The sequence below is a fragment of the Coturnix japonica genome, chromosome 2 (genome assembly GCF_001577835.2).
Source record: "Coturnix japonica isolate 7356 chromosome 2, Coturnix japonica 2.1, whole genome shotgun sequence".
NCBI lineage: Eukaryota > Metazoa > Chordata > Aves > Galliformes > Phasianidae > Coturnix > Coturnix japonica.
The window spans coordinates 30,082,619-30,108,922 of record NC_029517.1 but is presented as its reverse complement, the minus strand read 5'-3'; the positions used below and the strand labels follow the sequence as shown (position 1 = coordinate 30,108,922).

The 26,304-nt window shown below is 39.5% G+C and overlaps 1 protein-coding gene across 1 annotated transcript in view; it reads left to right on the top strand.

Moving 5' to 3' along the window:
* Nucleotides 1-26,304, top strand: part of HIBADH (3-hydroxyisobutyrate dehydrogenase) — a 75,727-nt gene that overhangs the window by 35,837 nt on the left and 13,586 nt on the right. The window lies entirely within an intron of this gene.

Sequence of the window (26,304 nt, the reverse complement as noted above, 5' to 3'; positions counted from 1 at the left end):
GATGAACCTTAGGAAATATTTCTCCTGACATACTCTCTAGTTCTGGTACCTGACATTTAGCGTCATTACCAAAGTAACTAGGACACAAGCACCCTTCTTTATGTAAACTAATACAATTTTATTGTAAGAACTGAGGTGACTGAATTGATGTTCATCTACTGCCTTCTCTGACTAGGAAGATGTTTATGGAAATACTCCTCTTGTTTCCTCTTTTGGCAGTCTCTCTCTCTACGTTATTACCAAGACCAGCACTATCAATTTGAGACATTAAGCATGAGAGATATCAATTCAGTATGCAGACAGATTTGTAATGTTGCTATTGATAAGGAAAGGAACAAAATAATTAAATATGTCTGTTTCTATCTTTGTCCTTGCTAAAAGTGCAGGAAAGCATTTATTCTAGTGATTATTATCCACTTGGACTTGTTGCAATTCGCAGAGTATCCAGAGTGGCTGTGGGATGCCTGGCTGGAGCATCTATTGTTTTTGCTATGCCTCAGCTAATGCAACTAGAGTCTTGACCAACATAGTCAAGAGAACAGAGTTACAAGACAAGGTGGACGTGACTGTTCTAGTGAAAGGAGTGCTATCAGACCACCGCTGTGATGGACCTTCTCCGGTAGAGGTTTGGAGAGAACTGCAGGAGGCTGGCTCATGATTTGTTGCATGGTACTGCTGTCCTGAATCTCTGACCCCTGGTTTGTGTTTTCTGCGGAACTTCAAAAGGGAGAGTATTAAGCGGCAATAAATTTAATACAATGCTTCCTGCTTTGAAGCTAAGATGAGCCTGTTGTAGAATTTCATTTTGCTTGGGAACTGATGTAGCAGGCTGTACCCCACGGTAAAGTGGAAGCAGCTAGAGTAGAAAAACTGATCGTAACAATGACAAAGCAAATTGCAAAGAAGCCATTCAAGGTACCAGAAGGAAGCTTTCTTTATCTAGGATGATTGAAAACTGTGACTAAAATGTTCCTGCCTGTCATTCCACGAGATTAAATTCTCTGATCCACCATTCTTTTTCCTTTTTTCTACTGGGTTATCTTATCTGGGGTATAGCTATCACTTTGACAGTTTAATTGTGTGTGTCTCTTGACCTCATTAATGATAGCCCTCCATTGGCCCACTCTTCCTCACTTTGACCAGGTGGCCATATGGCTTCATTTTAACTTCCTCCCGTGAAATATTTCAAGTGAACATTCTTCTCCCAGGCAGGAAAAACTTCCTATAGAGTGAATCTTGCTGTAGGTCTCTGTGACTTGAGACTCCTGGTTTACTGTACTTTCCTCTTTCCAGTTTCCTTTTTCCAAAACTACTTAAAGCCATCTCCGGAGTTTGCTGTCAGCTTTCATTGAATGTTCATCTCCTCACTCATAGGTTTTGTGACTTCAAACTTGGTGAGACCTTACCATCTTACCATGATGTCGTAACATCTTTTCTGCAGTTCATCAAAGTACAACAGCAGGTGGTAGTTGGGGAAAGTAGGAGTTTATAAAGAAAAGATGGCTTGCCAAGACTGAGTATATATTGGTAATGGTTCATTTAAACCTTCTGACATAATTCTGTCCATTAAATGGTTGAAATTCAAATCTCAAATAGCAGCCCGTTTTGTCAAATAAAACTTGCCAAGGAAAATGTGACTTTTAGTACAGACAAGAAAAATAAATGTCAAATCCAAATTTCTGAGATTTGGTTACCATAAACTTATATGTGACCTCAGTGATGCTGCTTGAGGGATTTGTTGCTCCAGAGGATACAGTTGAAATGGAAGGTTGTGTTTATGATTGGCGCTAGCCTCATAATTGAGTAATATATCATTTCTTCTTTCTTCATCAAGGTGGTAACTATAATTTTGCTACCATGAGTGATCTCATGTCTCCATTGTATTTGATCTTCTGTGCTTTGTGACTTGAACAGAATTAGAATTTTCTCAAGGTAATTGTTTCTGAAGGTAACTAATTATGTTGTTGGTTGACTGCATTACAGATGGTAGAATGAAACTGTACTTAGATGTCAGACTGTTCTACTACATTCTGTGTATGTTAACTTGTTTTGTAGTTGGCTTGCTTATCTGACACAAGTGGAGAAGTTGCTGTACATATGCACAGAACTTCAATGAAGGGACATTGACACAAGGTTATAAACTGGAAAATAATTCAATATGATTATAGGGTCTCTATTACACATTCTTGATAGTATTTAAATGTGAAACTGAAAGGCAGTGCTGAAAGAAGTCTGTGTACAGAGTAGATTTGTGTATTTCTTGCCTGGACTTCCTTTAACAAAGTGGTGAAACAGTAGCAGTGCAGTATCATCATGTCAAATCGCACAAATGAAAGTCTGGGATGCAAACAGTCAAGTTCAGGATTTCACCAGGCAGATCTCCATTAGTTTAATGCATTTTTGTGGAATAATTACTACTGTTACACAATCATTATCCTCAGGTAATATTTCAGTAGTAAATGGTCTTCTACTCGTTTGTGCTGGTCTTTTTAAATGGTTGTTTTATATAAATGGAATGGAAGTTAAATATTAAGTTGTATGGAGAAAAATCCAATAGGGGAAAAAAAGAATTTTCCCTGGATTTGCACCTAATGATAGAAGGAGCAACACCAGATTCCTTTGCATAGTCAAAACGTTGTATATTTTGGAGCTGTAGCCTTGTAACTCTTGTTTCTGCCTTCTTAACTGCACAATCCAAAGATTTCTTGTCTCTTGCCACCACTTCACAGGTGCCTCCATTAGACCATGGCATTGCCTGTGTCTGCAATTTCTTTTTTCTCAGGTCTGCAGTTCACTTTCGGCAAGTTCTGTGAAAAGTTGGAAATTGTTTATTGTATATTCTTTTCATTCATCACATATGTTAAAGTATTGCAGGTGAACTATATTTGTGTTTTGTTTTGTGGGTTTTTTTTTAGTTTGAGTTAGATGGAAGCTGGCTATATGGAAATAACAGCTCCCATCTGTTTTGGAATAAATTAGTTGTCATAGTGTCTTTACAAGGTGAACACTTGTCATAGACATCCTTCTGTTTCTGACTTGATTATATTTCTGACTTGACCACTTCGGTTTTCAGAGAACTTGAAAATTGCTGAAGAATGACCTTACAGGCTCCATTATTAATCACACGTACATAAAGGAATGGTTCTCAAAGAAAACATTCAGAACTCTGCACATAATGAACTAAGGCAAGGGAAGTACATGCTCTGCTTTGTTTTCTTTCTCTTTTGGTTTGTATATTGATAGAAATGGCTAACATTTTGCAGAAGCAGTTGAGCCAGGTTGTCTAATGTTTTGTACCAAATTGAATACTAAAATACTTGCATTCACGTCCACACACATATATTCTTCTCTTCTAGGCCCACTGCAAGTCTGCTTTTAGTGTAGTATTTGTGAATAAATTGGATCTACTCTTAATTCCTTCATGAGAACAGTATCTGAGAAGTATGGTAGCTGCTGGGAATGTAGGAGACCACAGATGCCCAACAGCTGCTGTTGAAGGGATCCCAATGTTAAGCAGAAATCAGCTTCAGTACAAATGATCTCTTATCTCACAACACTATCTCAGTGAGCCCAGGCAAAAACTCAACTTGGCTACCAGCAGTAACAGTGAGTGTGACAAGATGGGTACTCAAATTGAAATGTTTTAAATAAATAAATAAATAAAAGAGGACCAGACTTTTTCTGGCAGTTTGGATGAGTGGAAAGGTCTGGCTAGACAGGAAGGTTACTCTTTTTAACCCTTTAAAATGCCCTTTAATTATTGGCAGTGACCCTAAGTGAACTAATTCTGATCTACACAGAGATTTATTTCTCTAATCTCTCCAAGATCTGTTTCTGTTTTCAGAAGAGGAAAACTACAGCTGTCTTAACCTTCCCTTCTGCTCTGCACCTTTTGCCACCTGCTGCCACTCAGTCTAAAAGTATTGCAATTTCTTTGCCCACAACCCACCATTTAATCTCCACATTGTGAACTAGTTATGTTAAGGGGGAAAAAATTAAGATAAACCTTTTACAAGTCCCTCAGACATATTATGATCATTTGAAAGTAGAAAAGATACATTGGCTTTTGGGGAGATACGGTGACAAAAGTACATTCAATTAAATTGTAAGGCAACAAATTAAGATATGTGATCAAGCAGCATGGAGTCAAATACAGTTCAGTGTTGATATAAACTGGTAATCACTAAGGAAAAAAACACTTGACTAACTCCTCATTGCTGCCTGATTTTGAATTAGCTGGGTGCACTTAAAACATTTTTTTTTTAAGCTGCTAACTGTATATCCTTGCATGCTAATTAGCAAAAGCTTATGTTTAATATTGATCTGCATTCAAAACAAATGTTGGTGTGTATGAGAAGCAAGTCCTAAAAAGTAATAATAAAATGTAATTCCAGTGTAGAAATGAGCAGTGTGCTACTCCAGTTTTATGGGTAACATGTTCTGGTTGTAATGCTTTCACAAGTATGCAGCTAAAATGGAGGAGATTTCAGACTGATGAAATAGAATTTAAAACATAAGAGAAGGAAGAAAATAATAGTAGTTTCCTTTCATTTTCGCAATTGCGCTTCCAAAAGTATACATGGGTAGAAGTATATAGAGGGGCAGGGTATATGGACTGAATAAAAAGCTCATATATGACTGTTTTTTTTAAAGGTATGATGATAAAGGGACATTGGGGCCAATTGAAAGGCAATAAACTAACAACTAGGACTCTTTTTTTTCTAATTCATTGCAGTTTTAATGTATGGAGTGAACATACAGCCATAAGTTATCATTTAGGGAAGAAGCTTGTTAGATTAAAGAATTAAATCAGTATATACAGCTGCCAAGAACACCCACAGCTTCATTAGACACAATTAAACAGAAATCTATGAGACGTATGCATTTTCATACTTGACTGCATCAAAAACCTAGCAGATGACAGAGGTTAAGAATGAATAATTTTCATGTTACTCTCATGTAGGATCTCAGACTTTTAGATTAAAAATAATAATAATCATAAATCTTCCCTGATTTTTGCTTCTGGAATTTTTGAATGTATGTATGGGAGAAAGCTTTAAATGAGAACATTGAACTGTGTGAGCTTTAAAGCTGTATTTCTAATGAACATCAGCACTGAATTTTGCATAAAACAGGGATAAAACTTACCATGAGAATTCCATGAGCAGGCTTATGATTTCTTTGGCATTTTCGAAGGAAAGGCATGGGGCTTTGTAGCTTAGTCTAGAAATACCTGAGTAGTGCAACTCTTCTTGCTTCTGAAGTAAGGAGGTAAGAGAAGAAAAAGTCATCAGAAGGAGCTTTTTCTTCATGCCCTCATTCTGTCTACTTGCACTCTTTTTTCTCTTTTTCTTCATATCACTACTTACATTTCTTCTGTTGGTGGGGAAATAATTATGCCCTGTTCTTAGCAAGAAACTGAGCAATTAAGAGCTTGGCTGTCAATTCTCCAACTACCCTGAGTCCGTACTATAAGGTACACCGTGACTGAGGGAGCAGAAAGCCACGTAGAATCCTGTTGGCTTGAGGGTACTTCTGTAATGGGCTTACATGGCAAGATTTTGACAGCAGAGGGGCTGCAGGGTTGGCCTCTATGACCACAGCCCAACACTGCCCCATGTCAGACCAAAGCCAACTGCACCTGTTCCAAAGGAGACCCAGTGCTGGCCAGAGCTTAGCCATGAGATCCCTGCAGCCCACGGAGCCTTCTGTGCAGCAGTGGATATGGCTAAAGGAGACTGCAGCCCATGGAGTGCCCCCACAGGAGCAGTCCTGGGCCAGGGCTGCCACCTTTGGTGAGAAGCCCGTGGTGGGGCAGGAGATCTGGAGGAGTTGTCACTTGTGGATACCCTTGCTGGGCTGGTTCCTGCAGATTGGGCTCCATGTTATGGTCATGTGTTGGAGCAGCACTTGAGGAACTGCAGCCTGTGGGAAGCCTATGTGGGATCAGTTTTGAAAGGGTATCCCATGGAAGGGACCCACATGGAGCAGGGGCAGAGAGTGACCATGGAGGAGCAGCAGAGATGAAGCATTATGGACTGACTGACTGCAGCCCCCATTCCCCTGTACAGCTGGGGCGGAGGAGTTAGAATAAGGTAGACGGGGAAAAGATGGTTTTAGTTTGCTTTTAGTTCTCACTGCTCTAGTCTGTTATCAATAGGTAATAAATTATATTAATCTCCTTTATGCTGAGTCTGTTTTGCCCATGACAGTAATTGGTGAGTGATCTCCCTGTCCTTATCTCAACCCACAAGGTTGGTATTTTTTATCGTATTTTCTCTCCCTGCCCTTTTGAGGAAGGGGTGTGAGAAAACAGCGTGTTGGAGCTCAGCTATCTACTGGTGTGAGATCACCACAGCTTCTCAGGTGAACAAGTTAGTTGACTTGATACTTGCATTGTATTCTTGAAATACTTTTCTTTCGATTATGTGTCCTTGTCTTATTGCCAGTGAAATGTGTCCTTGTGATGCTTCTTTAGCTTCCATTTATACAGTTGTATGTTGATTTGTACTAAGTATTTATGTCAGATAAATCAAGAAGAATAGATTGAGTCTGGCTGCAGTATTTGTATTATTGTTACAGAAACTTTACATGAAGTTGGCTTGATTTTGCTCAGGCACCCATAGGCTGGGGGTGATGTCATTGGAGCTGCCATTGTTTTATCTGGAAGGTGTCAATGAAACTGAACTCTCTCACAGTGCTAATTTTTCTCTGCATGGGGGTGTCATGGGTTTTGGTGATAGAACATAGGCATGTGTGTAAGAAATGGCAGAATGGAATTCATTTTAGATGATATTTTCTCTCAGACTGTTGCCCATTTTTAAAAACAAATGCTTTTTCCTGCTCTCTCTTTAAGGAGAGGATGAGGAGGTGGATATGAGTTCAGTGCCCATCTCTCCATTGATTTTTAGAAGAATATAGTTGGCTTCTTAGGAGCAAGGCTTTTAAACCTCCTTTAAAAGCAAGGATCTTCAATCAAATCCAGATGTGCCAATGATATGTATTTCCATTCTACTTGTCCTTCTCTCTTTGTCTCATTCTGCCCAAATCAACAAAAATAATCTTCTGTGGGAAGACTTCTTTTGACTTCTTCAGGGTTATTCACACCATTTGTGAAGACCCTTCACTGAGACTGTTCATTTTATGCTTCAGACACCTTGCTTAATTGAATTTGGATTCCTTTATAAAAATATAAGCATAAACATGAGGTTTTTTTCAAAATCACCTCCAGTACTATCAGTTTTATTCTGAATGCAGATATCCATTTTCCAGTGTCCTTGCAGATGTCTTTATTGTTTGCTCTGATTTGCAATAAACACCTTTCCATCTCCCTCCTACCAGTCTGCAGTCTTAGAAAGGTTTTGCTGTCCCATAGTCATTAGTACTCCCATTCACACTCCAGTCTCACCAAGTCTGATTAGGGTTTCTCTTTTTTTTCACCAAGTTCGGTATGTTTTAAGCATTGCTGACATTTCACCTAGATTTGTTTTAGAATCTTCCCATGCTATTGATATGACCGTGGTCCATGACCCAGTTATCTCAAACTTTGGTAACTGTGAGTGTTTTGTTTTAATTTTTTCTTGGCCTCTCACGTTCCTTTGTCTCCCATCTGTTATCTTTAACCTGAAGACTTCATTTCTTACAAACTGCTTTAAATGTTTTCCTGGAATCCTTTTCCTGGTTTCTGATCTCTGTCTGCATCACATATCTTTACCTTTCATGGCTTAAAACAATGCTTATCTCACAAATATATCTTTTTTCCCCATCTCCCTCATTCATGCCAAGCATTCTGCCAGCACGGTGTGCCGTGCCATTTTTCCAGTTTCTCCCAGAGCTTGACTCATATCTTCCTTCACAACAGCCCGAGTTCCTCGGTATTAATCAACTCATCATCTCACAATTGCATTTCAATATTTTCCCCACAGTCATCCAACACTGGCTCTTTAAAAATTGGTTTAGCAGTTACTTTTAAAGACAAGACCGTTTGAGTGTAGATGTCTTCCCCTCATCCTTTGCTGTTCACCAAAATTCAGTTTTGAAAGGTGCTGAGAGATAAATCAAACACTTCATTCCTGTGAAGGAGAGTGGGGTTAGAGAAACCTGGCTTGACAACCAGGTTAGAGAAACCTGGCCAAACAACCATGCTGTCACTTTGTACTCGTTATAGTTGAATTCTTAGTTTCATAAAATCCCATCAGTATTATTGCTCACTAACAATATTTCTTCTGCTTGTTCATAGTTTGGAAAACATATACTTCAGATTTGGCTTAGATGCTAGATATAGACACACCAGTTCATTGTAGCAAGCTGCACTATCTGCTACAGTCTCCTATGACAGGAGGAGTAATTATCGAGTAATTATTCTAAACAAAGGCATGTAATTTCATGACAATATTTTGAGTGGAAACTTTTATTTAGATACGGAGAAACTCTACGTTACGATGCCATACTCTTCCTTTCCAATTCCTCACCTAACGTTTTTATTACACACTGGCATATTTGCATGATGAATCCTCTAAGTAAAACCTTTCATATCTCTGCATCGGGGAAAACTTTTAATAGCTCAAGCTACTTTTAAATTATATTCCATAAATAAATATGTGAAAGAAGTAGGTGGTTATTTCTGCAGCAGTCCCACTAATTGAACAAATCCAAACACTGGTGTGCTAAAGAAAATGAGATATTCTACTTCTCGTTACCTGTACCCCTCGGTTAAAGTAAATATCTCAAACAGAGCTCATTTCTTTCTCAGCGATGTTTCATGTTTATCTGTTTGCTTTTTAAAGTACTTGCTATATGAACTAGGATTCTGTCCAAGTTTACAAGCTCTTGTTTCCAGTAGTAAGTTATGTAGACAGTGTGGCTTTAACTCGTGTTTGATTAGAAGCTGTATGTTTTCAAATTAATTTCTCTTTAAGCTCTTTGCAAGGAATTGTAACCCACTGCAGAGAGGTTACAGTACTATGGACTTTGTCTGTTCTGCCTTAATGATACAAGGGAGTAGTTGAGCAAGAATAAATGAGGTACTTTTGGTGGGTAAAAATGTGATCTGACTGTCAGTGTGAGATCGGTTCTAGGAGCAGTTAGCCAGCAGTAATAGGGCACACTTGAGTAATTGAATTTGCATAACAAGGCTTGCTGAAGAGAGCTGACAGGCCTAGAGATTTGTCTGGCTGGAGATCTCCAGATGGACGTGACCACACAGCAGCTGGGTGGCACGTTTCTCAGCATGGCCAGCAACACCCAGGCTGTCAGCTGGCCCCTTCGATGGCGGAGCCCTGGCAGGACAGCTGGTGGCTTCTGACAGCCCGCCGCCCCGCTAGAGGAGCTTTTCATCCTGCCTGTCAGGGTACGGGACCTACGGGGACCGGTGGGAGGATGTAACAAGTCACCAGTGAGAGTTGTTAAGATGCTTCAGAAGCCTGCTTCTGTTAAATGGCTGCTGCTGTGCTGCTGAAAGCCAGCCTCCTGAAAGCTCTTTCCATCCTTTAACAAGGACAGGACAAACCCATTCTCCAGCATTTTGTTTGGAAATCTCTCTTTTGGTGTTAGTTTCTACGTGTTGGGTTTTAGTACCAATATTTATGCGTCTAACCAAGCATGCCCCGTCAGTGACATAAATGCATTTTGATGGACTTGATACATTTATAAGATGAAATGCTGGAGCTTTTTTCCTCCTGTGATCCTTCCATCTGAACTAATCCTGTATTCTGGATTTACCATACTCAGTTAGAGGGAGCAGTTTGTGGAAATACGCTGTAAAGGAAAGTGTTAATAACAATCCAAGCAACATCTGTTCTACTTGTACAGTGTGCACAAAAAACCAGTATAGGTAGGAAAAGAACGTGTGATTCTAGTAATCTCTTCCTCAGTCCTCCTCCATCAAATTATGTAAAAAATCATCTTTTATTGTTCCAGTTCACCACAAGTTCATTGTCCAGGACATTCAATTTCCAAAATAGGAACAAAACCATTACAAGCTCTCTCTTCAGCTTATCCTTTCTGGCCCCATTGGTGTTACATTCCCCACTTACTAGGTGCCACAACTGACTGAAGTAGGTGCTGCTGCTTAACTTACAGACTAGTGGTTTTAGCAGTCCCTTTTTTTGGTGTAAGCAAAGCAACATGAACAGAGGGAACTCTGATTTTTATTGGACATAGTATCCCTAAATGTCCGAACTTCTTAAGGATCTTCTTACTTCATCCAATTTATTAATTTACTTTCATGTGGGAAGGCTGGAGGAGAGACATTTCCTACTGTTCTTCAAGTATTAGAGTTTGGACTGTTCTTAGGAGGTATCATCCATAGACTTTGCCAAACCAGTAGCCCTAACTGCTGCCCTGAAAAGCAGTATATCGAAATAGGACATTAGTCTTTAACTTCTTATTGTAGTCTCTACTAGAAAGTAATGTTTAGCCTTTGTAAACATGCGACTTACGATTATGAGTTAACTTATTATGGCATTTATCCACCCCTACCTTCCACCTTCCCTGTAACCAGCATGCCTAATTCTGCTGTGGCCTTGCTCTGTTAGCAATCTCAGCTCAGGGCAACCTGGCTGGAAGCTCTCCCCCACCCATTCCATCATGTGAAGGTAACAGAGGCACTCCCATATTACTGCTGTAATGGTTCATGTCTCAGCAGGTGGGCTGAGGTTCCCTGTCTGCACTTCAGCACTCTGCCTTTGGTCAGGCCAGAGCCTGTCTTCGATGGAGGAGTGCTGGGTCTTTCTTTCACTTGTAGAATGGTAAACTCAAAACATTTGTGTTCAGCCAGCTGTGATAGATGAGCAAATCACTAATTTGTGTCCATCAGATTTTAAAAAAATCCCCAAAACTAGAGAACATACTTGTATTCCTTTGCCTCTGTATTTTTTGGTTGCATACATTGTTTTGGAACGGGAAACGCCTTCAAGTCTGATGTATGTATATTCCCTTTAAGTCTGTATTCTAAGTAAACAGAAACCTTTGACTGTGCTTTTATCTGATTCTGGAGATGTCCTTTTTAGATCACTTACCTTTTTTTCCATGAATTAACTCTGAATTTTGAGAAGTACTGTTGATTGAACAGGCTTTCCTGACGTGCCAAACAGCTTCCTGAGGTGACGTTTTCAAATGGTTACATCATCATTTCACTGTTTCATACATTGAGTTGTACCAGTCTCTTGATATGAGATGTAAAAAGCCTTTTTTAAGACAAAGTGCTGCATCTTTGGATTCTGGATGAGATTCTGATCCGCTTGCTTTCCAGTTTTTGCACAAAGAAAGTGAGGAGTCTTACTTGAGACGGATATAGAGGCTGCACTGAGATAAGGAACGTAGTCTGAAAAAGTGCTCTGCAAAAGCTAAGAGGAATTATTGAAAGGCAAAAGTACACCTTATATTTTTAGCCAAAAGTGATTAAGGAGCTGCCATTTCAAATGTTGTACCAGGTATCATTAGCTTCCTTGATAAGACTGTAGTGTTAGGCTGTGTTCAGCAGATCTGATAATTGTCTGTGTATTAGCTGTGGCAGCGTGGATACTTTTATGCCAGTTGCTCAGTGGTTGGTTCATGCATTTAATTTCTGATGCCATGTAGATTATTCGGTTCACATTTTGAGCAGTTATGTATTTAAATATATATAGAATTAAATATGCTTTGCGAGTTTATCAGGCAACAACTCTTTTCTTCCTTCCTCCTTCACCCACTTTCCAGGAAAAGGAGTTGTGGGTGTTATCAAAACCTCTTGAGACGTCTGTGTGCAGAGAGCACAGGCTGACTTCCCCCTGAGGCTCTGGATATTTAGCCAAACGTATTGAGCTCTGCTATGATCATATTTCTATATGTTTCCCCCCTAAAGTGCCCATTGAAGTGTATTGTGCTAATTAACAAGGTGTACAGCACAAGCAAGAGCTGTACTCCTGCATGTCCTCTCTCCTGTTAGAAGAGACAGTACCAAGAACTGCAGGATAAGCACGGAAAAATCACAGTACAACAACTTAAGAACACATTTTTCTATGCTTTTATCATACAACTGCAGTTCTTTTTCATCCTCATTCCAGGGTGTCATTAAAAAGCCAATTTGAAACTGCATTGTTATCTCATTTTTTTTCTTCTGATTTAAGAGCTTTCAAAAAGCATAATTAAAGAAAATTATTTTAGCCACTGTTCTCTAACATTTTGGGGGCATTTAATACATAGCTATAGACCAAGTAGAAAACACATGAAATTACATTGTTTATTCCAGGTTCTTACCTCCTCATGATATTTTTTGATTGAGGACGTTGTGAGCAGTCTCTTGAAAAATTTACACGCATGTCAAAATATTCTAGAGGATACTTGAAGGTGACAGGTTTTGGGATACAAAAATATGGGGCTTCTTTCTTCAGTACTTCCAATAGCTGCATTTATTTGGTATGTGTGATCTGGTTCATTTCTGATGTAATTGATTTGTGTAAAATGTTGAGAACAGAACATAAACATGGCTCAAGAAGGATGCGTGTTTCTTATGCATGAGTCAAACAAGCCTTACTACTTATCAAGTTGTTTTTCTCCACATGTGGCTTTTGTAATTCATTTTTATTTATTTAGATTTTGATGTTAATATTCTCTTTTCTTAGGAAGAAATGTTTCTGTGCCCTCACTGGGTACCTTTTCCTTGTTGCTTGGACTGCTCTCTGAGCAATAACAATTGAATCTTGTCCACTATTAAATTTTCCATGCTTAATTTATCCTTTGTTGTTGTTTTTGTAACAGACACACACTTAAGTGGGTTTTTTATTTTTCTCTTATTTTCTGTTGTTGAGGTTGCTTCACGAGGACTATGTTTGTATTTCCTAGTTACAGCTTTTGTTTTCATAAGATACAAATCAACTTGGGATTCCATATCCCAGATGATCTATCTTCCTTATCTCTATTTTCCTCATATTTGAGCACACACATGTGCCAGCGTATAAGCAACCATCACCACCAGTTGAAAACTGGTCTCTCATCTATTCCTTTAAACTTTTGTTGTTCTTTAATATTACATAGGATCAGTCATTGCTCTACTGAATCTCTGCTTGTTTTTAGGTCCTTGCTTTCAACAGTGTTCCTGGGCAATATGCCATACTGTTATCTATCCATATGAATAAGGCATAATACTGTGCCTCCCCACCTCTGTGAAGATGAAACTCCTGCAAGCTGTGGTTGTCCCCTTGTTTGCTTTGTGCTCCCTTGTTGGACCTGACTGTATCATGCAGCTGATTAGGGCAAAATAATGTCTGCTCCCTTGTTTCTCTGCCTCTCCAAGAGGCAAATGCAGTGAAAATTGTGTTGGCTCAAATAGGGTTCTTAAAGGGCTTTGCAGAGCAAGTGCACAGTGCGGAACCATGGAGATAGAAACATGTTGTATAGAAGAGGAAGACTTTGGTACCTTCTAACAGCACATGTGAACTAACTGCAAGAGCTGGGCTGATCTACAAGAGTCCCATGGTGATGAGGATAGTCATCAACTGCAGATAAACGAGAGTGTTCTGGACATCCTCATAAACAGATGTACAGATGAAGACCTAAACACAGCCTCTCTGTGTTAAGGCTCCTTACTGCTGCGTTCAACACTTCCAGGAATTGAGTGCACCATGGCTCTCAGCTGTTGTGTGGCAAACGCACTCAGAGCTTATAAAAGGAGGTTCAGTAGAGATTTTCAGCAGCTATCATATGCTTTTACCCACTTGGGCACACTGCAGCTAGCAGTATTTGAGAACAGCCTCTGCAAAACAAGCCAACTCTTACTAGTCAACTGGCATACAATAACGTTTTAGATTCTGAGTGGAAAAGTGAAGCTTAAACATATGTCTGTGTTGGCAGCATAAATTACTTTCCTGCATAAGTGTCCAGAATTCCTTTATTCTTTCTTTACATTTCCAGCAGAGCTCTTAACTGGGAGCTCAGACATCGGGGTTCTTGTTTTGTCCAAGTTTTAGTCAAGTCAGTTTGATGTGTTCCCCTTCCCTTGGCTGCCAGTTGTTATAAGTTAATACTTGGAATGATCAGGCTCTTGTCTCACCCACCATCATTCCATCCATATGTGGACAGATCTGGGGATTTCAGTCTCAGTTCTTTTCCAGTCCCTTGTCCTGAAAATCCCTTAACCCTCAGAGTGCCAGGTGATAACAACAGAAAGTGAGATGTGAAACAATTGTTTTTCATTTTAAAAGTAATTGCAGTAGTTTTCACCTAGTTTGTAGTAGGGCATTTTAACAGTAAGCCATAGCAGTTCCTATGCTTGCAGAAGTTCATGTGATTTTACAGATAAATGCCACATAGTCCCACCGGTTTTAATCTAAGTTATTTATATCTTGTGACATACAGGATTCACAAAAGACATTTTAAAAGTTCTACATTTTATCAGACTTGTGGCCATTAGAAGGAAGCGTGAAGAAGACAGAGCAGCATAGTACTAACCTCCTTGTGATGTGTCATAGAGCTTTCTTCCTTGTTTTTGTGGTTTATTCTCTGTGGAGAATGGTTACATTTGTAATTGCAATGAGTAGTGCTGAATTGTGATGATGATGTTAAATTGTATATGCAAAACTCTTTACTGTAAATGTAATAGAATCTGTTGTTTGGTTATTTCTTCCCCTTAGATTCGTGATATAACTCGCACAAGTTTCTAATCTATCTGATGCATATTGGTCTTATTAGGTGGAGGTAGTGTTCTTCTATGAGTCATACAGCATCACTCTACAAACCATTCCTATTTACAGATCACTATTTTTATTGCCTCGTTGACCTTAGAAAAGCATGAACAATTTCTGATCATTTCCTGATATGAACTGACAGTAGCAAGTCCTACATTGGCATATTCTAATTCTTTTTTCTTACTTGTTATCAGCCTGGGGTTTGTGTTTGGACAGCCATTTTGAGACGTTTCGCTGTACATCAAAATAACAGGTCCTAATGGATTGCTTCCTGCTTGACTAGACAAAAAAATACTTATTTAGAAAGAAACAAATAAACCGGGCCTTAGCAAGTGCAAAAGGAAGAGCAGAATGCAGTGTATTTTCTGTTATCAGCTTTGCTTTATCGGGTATTTATATTCTGCGTGTGATTTTATTATATATTAAATTCTGACAATAAGGTAGCTTTCCCTCGCCGGGGTCAGTGGTGTTCAGATTAATCAGGCTGACACTTCATGCCGATGGGTCATGAACTGTTGATAATAGCATTAAATGGTGATTCACTTGCTGCGGGGAGCACAGCTCATTATCCACTCGCTATATTAAATCATCGCCACAAACAGCCAGAATCCAGCATGTGCACGCATATGCACACACACACATGCACTATCTCACTCCTGCGTGGGATAATCAGGGGTGCACATCTCTATCCATTCCTCTGTTTACTGCAACTGGTTTCCAGCACACTGGCACTCCAGTGGCTCCTCCTTGTTTGAGAGACTGGAGTTGTTCTGGAAAATCTGTCTGTGTATGAAACAGGACTCTGTGGTTTGTTTTCTATCTTCTCCCTGATGGGAGAGTATTATTTCTGTAGCCAGTTCTGTGTTAGACAAAAACAAAGAAAACTCCATGCACGTCGCTTCAGAAATGTTCTGTTTTCCAACACTAACAAGATACAAAATGAAAACAATTGAAATGAAATTGCCTGGATTTCCCTGAATACGGATTCTTGTTTAATGCTGTGTTTGAGTGATTTCTGTATTAGTTTCAGATGTGCATCTTTCCTGTTCAAAAATATTTGGATTAAACAACAAAAAAATATATATATAAAGGAAAAACAAATTAGCTGCTGTCCTATTGCAAGAAAAGGTGTGGATATCATAATGGAAAACTTAAAAACTGCCCAGATTTCTTACCAGTGGGATTTGTGTTGTTGACTGGGAGGGAAATTTCATCCTGTGAAGCTTGTCTTGGCTTTAAGGTACAGTACCTTGAGCTAAGCAGGGTCTCTTACCAACATTGCAAGTGTGGGCAGTTTAACATAGTTCCAGAAAACACAGAGCTTAATCACTGTTCTGCTATTAATTAGCACAAGGGCTGCGTTAATCTTGCTGTTAACTTTAAACTTTAGCTTTTACTGTTTAACTTTTAACTTTGAAAATCTGTTTTTTGCTAGTTTTGTTGACCGGTGTATGTACATTTATTTCTATCTATCTGATGTCAGTGCATACATTTACGACTGCTCTCAGAAAGGGAGACTTTTGTTAAAGCCATTAACACGCTGTAGGCGTTAAGAGAAGTAAGAAATGAATTAGCAAGGGAGACATTTTAAATGTCTCAAAATGCCTTTCTTTGGTGAGTTTTCGGTGTAGGTGAACTGGCAGTGAGGAGCTGCTCGGAGAAACAAGGTAGCATGACAAACCTGCGGGCCACTAGAGGTCACTGTTTGGTAATCAACTTCTAATGAACCAGAACCGTCGGGAAGGCCAATAAATTACGCTGTGGATTTTTCTAATTATGAATTCCTATTTAATCATTCAATGACAAGTTAACTGTGGCAGTGGTTCTATGTACTTTGCATACACAGTTATGTTAATGTACTATTATATTTCTTAGGATGGAGGTCCTCCATCATTAGAGCAGTTCATTACCAAAGACTCTCTTATCTAATCATAATTACTGATTATGAGGAATAATTAACTTTGTTACCCTCTCGATTCTGTTTGTAGGCAAAATGCAGTCTTACTATTTTCTTCTTCTTATAGAAGACCAGGGCTCATGTTGACTTTAGATAACTTTAAGGAAAAAAAGGTGAATCTGGTTTTGTGCAAAATCTCTTTAAGTCGTAGTGCTCAAATAGTTGCAATTACTTGCAAAAAACCACCCAAAGCAACAGCAACAACGAAACCAAAACAGTACAGTAATTATAGTGAGTTTCTTTAAGCTGATATTTCATACAATGTGAAAATGTGTTTTGTTTCATGAAAGTGCAGCATTTGGAGCACGTAAAGATGGGTAAATTTAAACCATACGATTGCATATTTGTCCTTCCTGAAACAATAAAAGTAATAGTAAAAATAGCATCTCTTTTAAAAAATATTTCCATGTTAAAGTTAGAATTAGAGTGATGTAAAGAAGTATGGTTCATAATTCAATTACGGGGTCTGAATTCATTGGGTAAGAGTCATTAAATGGATTTGAGAACATCGAATGGTACATTACATTTTAGGCTGGAGGGCAATGCTAAATGTGGTTCTATGGAAGATACGTATTTTCTGTTTTGCAAAGGAGTAATAATAGAATTATGTGTAGAGGGTCCCTAAACAGGAAATAGATATGAGAACAGCCATAAAAATAAACAACTAAAAGATGCCTTAAATGGAAGGTCTGGATCACTCCAATTTCATCTGTTCTTCTAACGGATTGCATTTTCTGCTTTCTTTTTTAGTGCGGAATAAAAGTTAACTAGAATTAACCACTGAAAGTAGGCAGCACAAAATGCTATGTTGCTCTATGGTTATAAAGCTAGGCTTGCTTAAAAATAAGCATATATTTTAAAGGAGAAAATCTTTTATACTTTTAGAATGGCATCTGGTCCTTCTTTCTGACTGTATCTTGTCCAGTTTTGTTCAGAATTTCATTAGACTGATGCCGTTAGATACTAGATAGATTTTGTAAATGTAAATGGGCTCCTACTGCTTGGGATACTGCTACTGGCTGTGGCATTGCCACATCTTCAGCTCTTGATAAACCAGAAATGCTTAGGGCTAGGTTTGCCGTGCTCTTCCACCCCCATTTTAATGTTCTTTTATTGTTGATTTTTTTGTTTTTGCAATGTTTTTATTATACGACAAGAAAGAATTAATGGATACATCAACAGAAATTGGACTTCGTGACTTTACGCTTCTGCCACTGGCTTTCTTAAAAGGGAACCCTTTATTAAGCGGAGCACTAGAACCCATACCTGTGGAGCAATGCAGTTTAAATGCATGCCTCAGTGTGATTTCATTCTCCTTTTTTATTTCTTAGCTGTGTTCTTAATGCCTTGTTGGTCACAGGTTTGCACAGCAGCTATATGGTGCTCAACTGAGGCTGATGAGATCAAAAGCTGTGATGCTGAGGTGGAATTCTGGTTCTGCATGTGGCCTTTGCTGTCCCACACAAACCTTAAGCTTATGTGGTGATTTGGTTGCTGTTGTTCATTTGGGTATTGCTTGTGGATTTTGGCTAGAGCAGATAGAGTTGCTCTTCTGGCATATTACTTTTTATAAAGGGGGCATTGCAAATGCTCATCCCTTTAAGCTTTTTCTTGTATTGTTCCATAATGGTCTATTTTTAAGTTGCTGATCTTTGGTATGGTGTGGAATATCCTGAAGAAAGTGGAGTTGTGGAGCTGTCAGTATATGTTAAATATGAGGCTCTGCCACCATTCTAATGCTAAACATAAAATATTCTTGTTTTTGCAATACATGTTTGAGAAGTTCTTTTGTTTCTAGGATGTGATGCATAATCCAGCCAGCATGGGAATTGTGTTGGAGCCTGTCTACTGAAAATCAGTTGTGTGGAGGGATAGCGCTGGCCCACATGGTTGAGAAACTGTGTGCATGTTTATGTTTCATTTTCAGATCTTCACTGAAGCTCCAGAATTTCAAACAGTAGTGCTGGCCAGGAAGATCTTGGGTTATTTTCTTTGTTTCTTTTGTGTTTATGCTGTGCTTACTCAGAACACAGCTACGGTTAACCAAATAGCTTAGTGCCATGTGCTTTTTACATTTGGACTGTCCCAAAGTCTGATCAGAACACTTATGGTATCCCACTTATGGGATACCTGGAACAAACCACTTCAATTGTGCACTGGCTGGCCAGCCTTCTTGCTGATGTTGGGATAAAAACTGAAATTCCTGCTTTGAACTGTGCTAAACCCTATACAGTTAGCCCAAGATGGTAGATGCTTGCAGTTGTTAAGTTTTAATATTGCCGTATAGGCTTGCGGCCCTAAATGAAATTTGGAGACCATACACACGGATATTGAGGAACAACTAACTCTGGTATTCCAGCAGGGACACCCAAGGGCTTTTCCTGTTCTCCAGGGCTTTTTATGGTGGGGTATGGATTAAAGAGAGAGCATATGAGAGATGACTGGCATGAGCTGCAGCTCAAAAAGGTTTTTGATGCAGAATTTGGGTATTAAAAATAAGCTGCTAATTTAATCGATTGTACTTTATTTCCTTTCTTATTGCAATGCTATGAACCATTTTCCTTGGTAACTTTCCAGGTGCTCTGTTATTTCACTTTGCCATTGCAATAACTAGAACTAAACACAGTGCTGCCAACAGTACAGTCTCATCAGGCCTTTCTTTCAGCTTGTACTTTGTTGACAAGGTTAAAGCACCTTCTGTGTGCTTTCTTTCCTGTTGCAACTTATTTTCTTTGGCTAATCATTTTGGAGGTGTCAGTTGTTACTTAATACCATCTCGTAATTTTTCTGGTGCATTTGCTTTATATTAAGCCTGTTTAACAATAGCTTCTGCTCAGTTTTTGCATGATTTATTGAGAGGACATATTGTTTTCTGTGTTTTGGCATCCTTCTGAAATACATCTAAATCAGATGGAAGATTTTTATGCTAGTGTCCATGGCCAAGTTCATACAGTAATCCCTGCGGAATTCCACTCAGTGCTTCCTCTAAAAGCATAAAGCTTCTCATTACCATTTTGCCTGTTTTATTATTTCTTTATCATTCTCTCTGCACTGCCTTCCTGATGAGGTTTACATATTTTTTTCTGTTCTCTTGAGCCACTGTAGCACTTGTGTTCCTGTTGTTCACATACGTGTATCCTCATGATTCCCTCAGCATATTCCCTCACCACCCCTATGGGTCCTTGTATGTACACCAATGCCTCTTGGGTTGCCACGTGGAATGGGAGAGGTTGGTGCTGGCTTTTGTCTTTGCACAGCATATAGCAAAGTACTGCCAACCACAAGAGCAACACAAGTGCTAAAGAAAGGGTATTAAAGTGTGCTCTGCCCCATCATCTGTCTCTGTATTATTCCAAGAGGCAAAATGCATTCAATTACTCTCTCTCACGCTGGGCTCTCCAGAACAGGTAGCATATTGCTCACCTCTCTCTCATCTTTCTTTCACTCTGTGCCACTGTTATGAAAATAGCTGCATCGAGCATTAGTGCTGATGCTCACAGCCTGATCCACTCCTCGTTCTTGCCTGTGCATGTGGGAGGCAGGGGTGGAGGAGGAGGAGGGAATTATTATTCTGCTGCTGACACAGGGAGAATGAGAGGGGCTTGATGCAACAGAAGATTATGTTCCCTGAGGATAAACAAACAGAAGGAGATAAATTAGGAGAGAGGATAATCCTGTTAATATGTGCATTCCTTAATTCTGATTCAGTTTTTCAAAACGTACAATTTCACATAGGTTAGAGATTTAATTAGTACCTGTAAAGCATCTCTTGAAGTTTACCTTACAGGTTGAGGAGTGATGCTTTGAGTTGGCATTTGAGAAACACAAATCTGCCCGTAAACAAGAACGGTGGGTTGCGATATGAATATCGCATGAGGGAGAAATAATAGCGTGCACATCATCATTCCTTCCTCAATTAAAAAAATAAACTTTTGTTTGCTGGACTTTTTCATAATACTGTTTGTTTGGAATTCAGAGCAGCTTACTCCTTGCAGTCTTCTGTTGCTTTTTCAGCAGAAGCTGGGCCATTGTGATATTTATCTGAATTCAAACAAGGCTAATTAAAAGAGCTGCTGACAGTTGTTGTGATCTGACTTTGACTGGAGCTTGATGGTCATTATGGGTAAATAATGAACCAGGTCTGCAAATGTAGCAGCTGCCAACTTGGGATAGAAGAACAGCTATTGCGTCCAATTTAAGGATCTATCGACCGCTTCCCTTCTCCCTGCAGATCTTCTTCCAAGCAGAAAACTAATGTTTTCTACTGCTTTGTTTTGTGGTTTCAGCTATTTCTGATACAGACTATAATTTCCTCTTAAATATTTAACCTACTCCATTATTAGCTTTCAGAGTTAACAACTTTTCCATGGGGCTTTCTTCGCATTTTTATTGTATCGGGTTTTTTGTTGCTTGTTTTTTTTTCTTCCCCAGTTTGTTTTTATGTACAACGTAAGTGCTTTCATAATTATGATAATGTGCATTTAATTTGCCTGTTGCTGAAGAATAAAAATCAACTAGTTTTTTTTCTTTGCGCAGCCATAATTTTGCCGATTTTATAATTGGATGATGCTGCATCTACTTCCTCATGAGTGCTTTTTCTTCTGGAGTTGCACTGAGCTCTTGTTGTACAAATCTTCAAGGCACTGACCTGAACCTCCATTTCTACTTCTGTTCAAACATCAGTAGTTCATGAGGTACGGTGGTGCAAGGCTCTATTCATCAGGAAAGCGAGATAGCAATGGCTTTCATTAAGGCATAATTCCAAGTATGCCGTCACTTCATTGCAAGCTTTGCCTTGTCCCATTAGCAAGCAAAACTGGTGCGTGCAAGGGAAAACAGCAGATTTTACTAATAAATTAACTTTCCACTATAATCCCGCTAGAAACACAGAATGGACATTTAAAAGTCACCGCAGAATCTGATATCCACAAGAACTTCCCATTTGCTCAGCTGCCACGCGGAGAGGCGGCCGTGCATTATGTAAAATGTAGGAACGTGTGCATAATGCGGCACGACTCGGGGTCTTGCTGGGAGGAAATGATCCCGAGCGTGCCCCTAAAAGACAAGCCCTGTGCTCTGGGATATAATGATGAAAAATTGCCCGTTTATTTGTGCCTTTGTGCTTCGGCAAATAAACCAAACTTTGGGTTGTTGCCTGTGCTGCGGCGGAGGGGCTTTGTGTGTACGTGGTGCTCCAGTTGTGTGAGGCCGGGGTTATGTGCTGCTGGTCCCAGCTACACCACATCACCCCCAGCATGTGCGGAGCCATCCGTCTGTGTCACCGGCACCCCAGAGGACATCTGACATGGGCTAAGGAACAGAGACTGTGATCGCTTACAAATCAAACATGGCACGCTCTAAACCGATTGTGCACGGCAATCTTTTCGAGAAAGGACAACTAATTGAACATGATAAAGTGTAAAGTTAATTAACACCCTTAAATTTGTTGATTACTTTCACGGGATTATATTGTTCGTTGAGTAGCAGCTTTCTGTCCCAGCTGTCGCCTTTTTAGCGAATGTCTCTGGTAAACAATAGAGACACCATAACAAGTCGTAAATGGTCCCTGTGACAGCAGCCCCTTGTGAGGCTGCATCTGTAGAAAATGATTAGAACAATTGCATTTTAAAGACGGCTCACATCGCAGCCCGGTCCCATCGGCCCTCTTCTTTATCTCTGGTGATGGCAGACTGGTTAAAACATTTAAGTTCTTTGGAGCAAATTAAGTGATTTACTGTGTTTCGCTTCTACGGCAGTAGAATAGCTTCATAGCTCTACCTTTGGTGCTGATTTTTGTAATAGGGAGAGAAGTGCCATCCCTGGGAAGAGTGGGGGGGGGTTGTTCTGTGTTTTTTCTCAGGTTGTTCTGTTTACTCTTTTCCTGGTAATAGATCAAGCCCGTCATACTTTGTCTACGAAGCAACAAGAAGGGAACGACGTTCTATTTATATTTGATAAAATATGTCGTTTCCACTTCGTTATTTTACATTTATGGTATAATTTTAAATATGCTGCTTTTATTTCCAGTAAGGATTTGTAGCTGATGTTGCCCATACATGTTGGTTGCCTGTACCTGCTGTTGCCTTTTAGTTGGTTTTTGATTTATACATGGAACGAAACAATAGTAACCTTTCTGGTTAATCTTTCCTTGTGTATTTTGGTTTAACTTCTTGCGAGATGTGAAAGCCAAAATATTTCTCTTGAGCTAGCAGGTACTTAAGGACACTGCTTTGAGCCTATAAGCACGTACACACATACACAGATTCAGGCTCTCAAGTTCAGACTAACTGTAGGAGAACAATCACAACAAGAAACTGCTTGTTTGGGGAAACTGTAGTCACTTGGGTTATAGTTTTGCAAAAATATTGGGATAAGGGAACAGTGTTCCCTTCTGCACTGAATGTACCGCATTGTAAAATAGGGGAAAGCATTCAAGTTCCAACAACTTAATTTTTTATTGTTGACGATTACGTCGATTTTGGGTCATAAGCCAGTTGCTGAAGTTACATCTTGCTCAGTAGGCTGTATGTCGAATAGGTCATTGTTGAAATGGATATTTGCCTTCTGAGCTTCATCGTGTTATAACCCTCATCCTTATCTTCTTCAGAGCAGCCAAGTGCTGCTGCATTCATGTTCAACTTTGTCAACAGCAAAAGTTATTATCTGCAGGTGCAACACAACAGTGATCCAAGTGTCTTGGCATAGGGGAATGGTTGGGTGCTCTGTGTATTCAGCAGTGTAGCTGGAATCCTCCTCTAATGCACAGCCCTGCAGTGCCGCTTCTTTTTAGCTTGTCTATGTCCTCCTCTTCTTATGGACATGTAACACAACTGAAACTAGAAGCAGATACCCTCATAGCATCTTTGTTAACTTTTCTTTTTCCTAGCAGTTTCTATTCTTTATAATAAGCAAGCTGCTTGTAGACAAACTCCTCTTACTGATGTAGCTCTAGGGGTAGGGCCTTTGTTTTTGGCACTGGAGGCATCCGTTGCAAATTACAAGACTATTTCCAAGGTACTAAATATTGTAGGAGCTGTAATAAGCAAGGAAAAGTGGATATGGAAGTGCTTGGTGGCTGGAGAACCTATAGGCTGCCTGGCTGGGAGCCTATAACTTGAGATTGTCTGAATCCAAACTGTCTCAGGACAGCTGTGGCCAGTTGCTGCTGTCATATGAGGGCCCCTAAGCTTCTATTTACTTTTTCATATAAAACTGTGAACTTAGGAGCAGCTCTATGTCAGGTTCACTGGGCAATTCAGTGAGAACCTCGTGGATTGTACTAATCCTTGCCCTGCAAGTGACTCAGGCAGATGTGAGGGGATGTTTTAAGGAGCAGCTCTCTATTTACCTGTTCTCATTACAAGACATTAATCTTCCAGATTTTGTCTAAAACCTTTTGGTACCCAAGTGGGAAGCCTGTCTCTAGGTGGGTATACATATCACAGACCTTCTCTAGAACTTCTCACTGTGCATTTTTCCCACATTCTTTGTGTGTGTGTGTGTGTGTGTGTGTGTGTGTGTGAGTGTGCCCCTCCCACTGGCTAGCTCTCTTATCTGCAAACCTGTTCCTGTCAATTTATATCTCTGGGAAACACTCTGATAGTCTTATGATTTACTGACTCAGAGTTGAGCTCCTCTGTGCAATCTGCTGGCATGACTGCCTTAGAGGATTCTGCACATTGGCTGAGGGACTCTTAGAGTGAGGCCAAACATAGGGCTGCAGCCATGGGCTCCTGCAGCCCTGCCTGCAGAGGAGGAGGTCTTGTACATGCTGCTTGCTAATACCATTTCTCAGAAACTGCTCCCTGAGGACAAGAAGAAGCTCTCAGTATTTTGTAAAGAACAAATAGATCCTGAATGTGGACTTTTGACCCGGCATGGTACACAAAGCGCTGTTTGAGGTGGTAAGAAATACTACAGAAGTCATGAACTGCATAGGCTTTTGTTTTTTAAAAACAGAATTTTCCAAGCCTTCTGCATTATACAACAAATTGCTCTTTTTTTTTTTTTCCTAGTTAGCTAATTTATTTTTTCTACTTGAAATGTAAGTGTTTGAACAAGTGAGAGAGTGCAGCTGTCAGAAGATTAACCAGCTGAAAACTATTGTCAGCATTAATTTTGCTCTAATAAATGACTCTCTGAAGCTATTTAGCAGTCTGTAATCTAGATACAAGGCTATTGACCTATGATGGATAGTACTGGATTTTGTTTGTAAGCTTTGACTTAAATTGTCTACTTAATTTGCTGCAGGTCAGATCACAGGATTAGTGGTAAAGGCCATTATGTGGTTTGAATAAAAATAGCTGGAGGAATGGAATGAAAATCATTGTGTTTATTAATGTAGCAATCTTTGCGGTCATGTACATAGTAAGTTGGTAGCCAACAAGATGACAATGACCTGTTTGTGTTAGTTCTAAATCTATGCTTTGCTCTTTGCCAAGTTCTCAGGATCTGCCACATGAGTTGGCTGGGGAGGAGCTGTTTGAGTGAGATTAAGGATTGGCTGCAGATAAGGTGTCTTAACAAGAGCAGAGAAGTCTTTACCATTGTCAGTATTTCAGTGCTAAATTGCTTTTCTAGGAGCAGCATGTTTTGTATATATCAGTTGAAAGCTTTGGGTCTGTGTTTTTCCAGACATTCCAGTTTGGGACTCCCCAGTACTGGAGTGAGCCCAGCAAAGGGCCACTAAGCTGATGAGGGGACTGGAGCATCTTTCATGCAAGGAGAAGCTTGGAGAACAGAAGGCTCAAGGGGGATGTTATAAACATGTATAAAAGTCTGACAAGAGGGAGAGAGTCAGATCTTTCTTAGTTGTACCAGGACAAGAAATAATGAGTGCCAACAAAAATATGTGAAATTCCCATTTTGGGAGTGTGTTTTCATTTGTCACTACACAACACCCAGCACAGTGCAGGGTGTTCCACTTACACTCTGGAAACTAATTCAATATAAGGATTATTGTGGATGTGATGGCAGTTAGTTCATGAAGAAGAATTGTGAATTGTAGCTAGAGAACAGCCTGACTTATGTAGAAGCAGAATGGTCCACTCCACAGAGGGAGAATAAACCATTTTACTTGGATGTTCTGTTTGCAAGTACACTGTTAACTAGTTTTATTTCAAATAAAACTGTTGTTTCATGTCAAAGGGGCTGTAATCTGTGGCTGTACATCCTAAAAGGCCAAAGTTTGATGCATAACGCAGAAAAATGTATACTGGTTCTACTTCTTGCTGAAGTGAAAAACAGGGGAAGCTGATGTGTTTGGGGTAAATTTTCATAGCAGCTCTACCAATTAAATCTGTTGGTGATGTGGAGATCAACATTATATGAGTAACTTGTATTAGAATTAGGCATCTTTTAAGGAGTGAAGCATTTCATGCAGGTGCTAAATATTACATGGGAAAAAAAATATGCTTTTTTTGTGCTTAAGAAGAATATGATCCAGAATTATGAGGTGTTCTTACTGACCCGTGGTAAAGATGGGATAGATTTTTTGGAATAAAACTGAGGATAGTGTGTTTGTATGTGTGTGTGCCTGTCAATCGTTTTATATTGGTTTTGCATAGTACTCCATATGACCGTGTATGTTTATTTATATTATTTATATGATTGTTTTTATGTTTATGCATAGAAAGCTAATATGAGGTTTCTGTGACATAGTAGAACTTTGCTCCTGATTAGGAA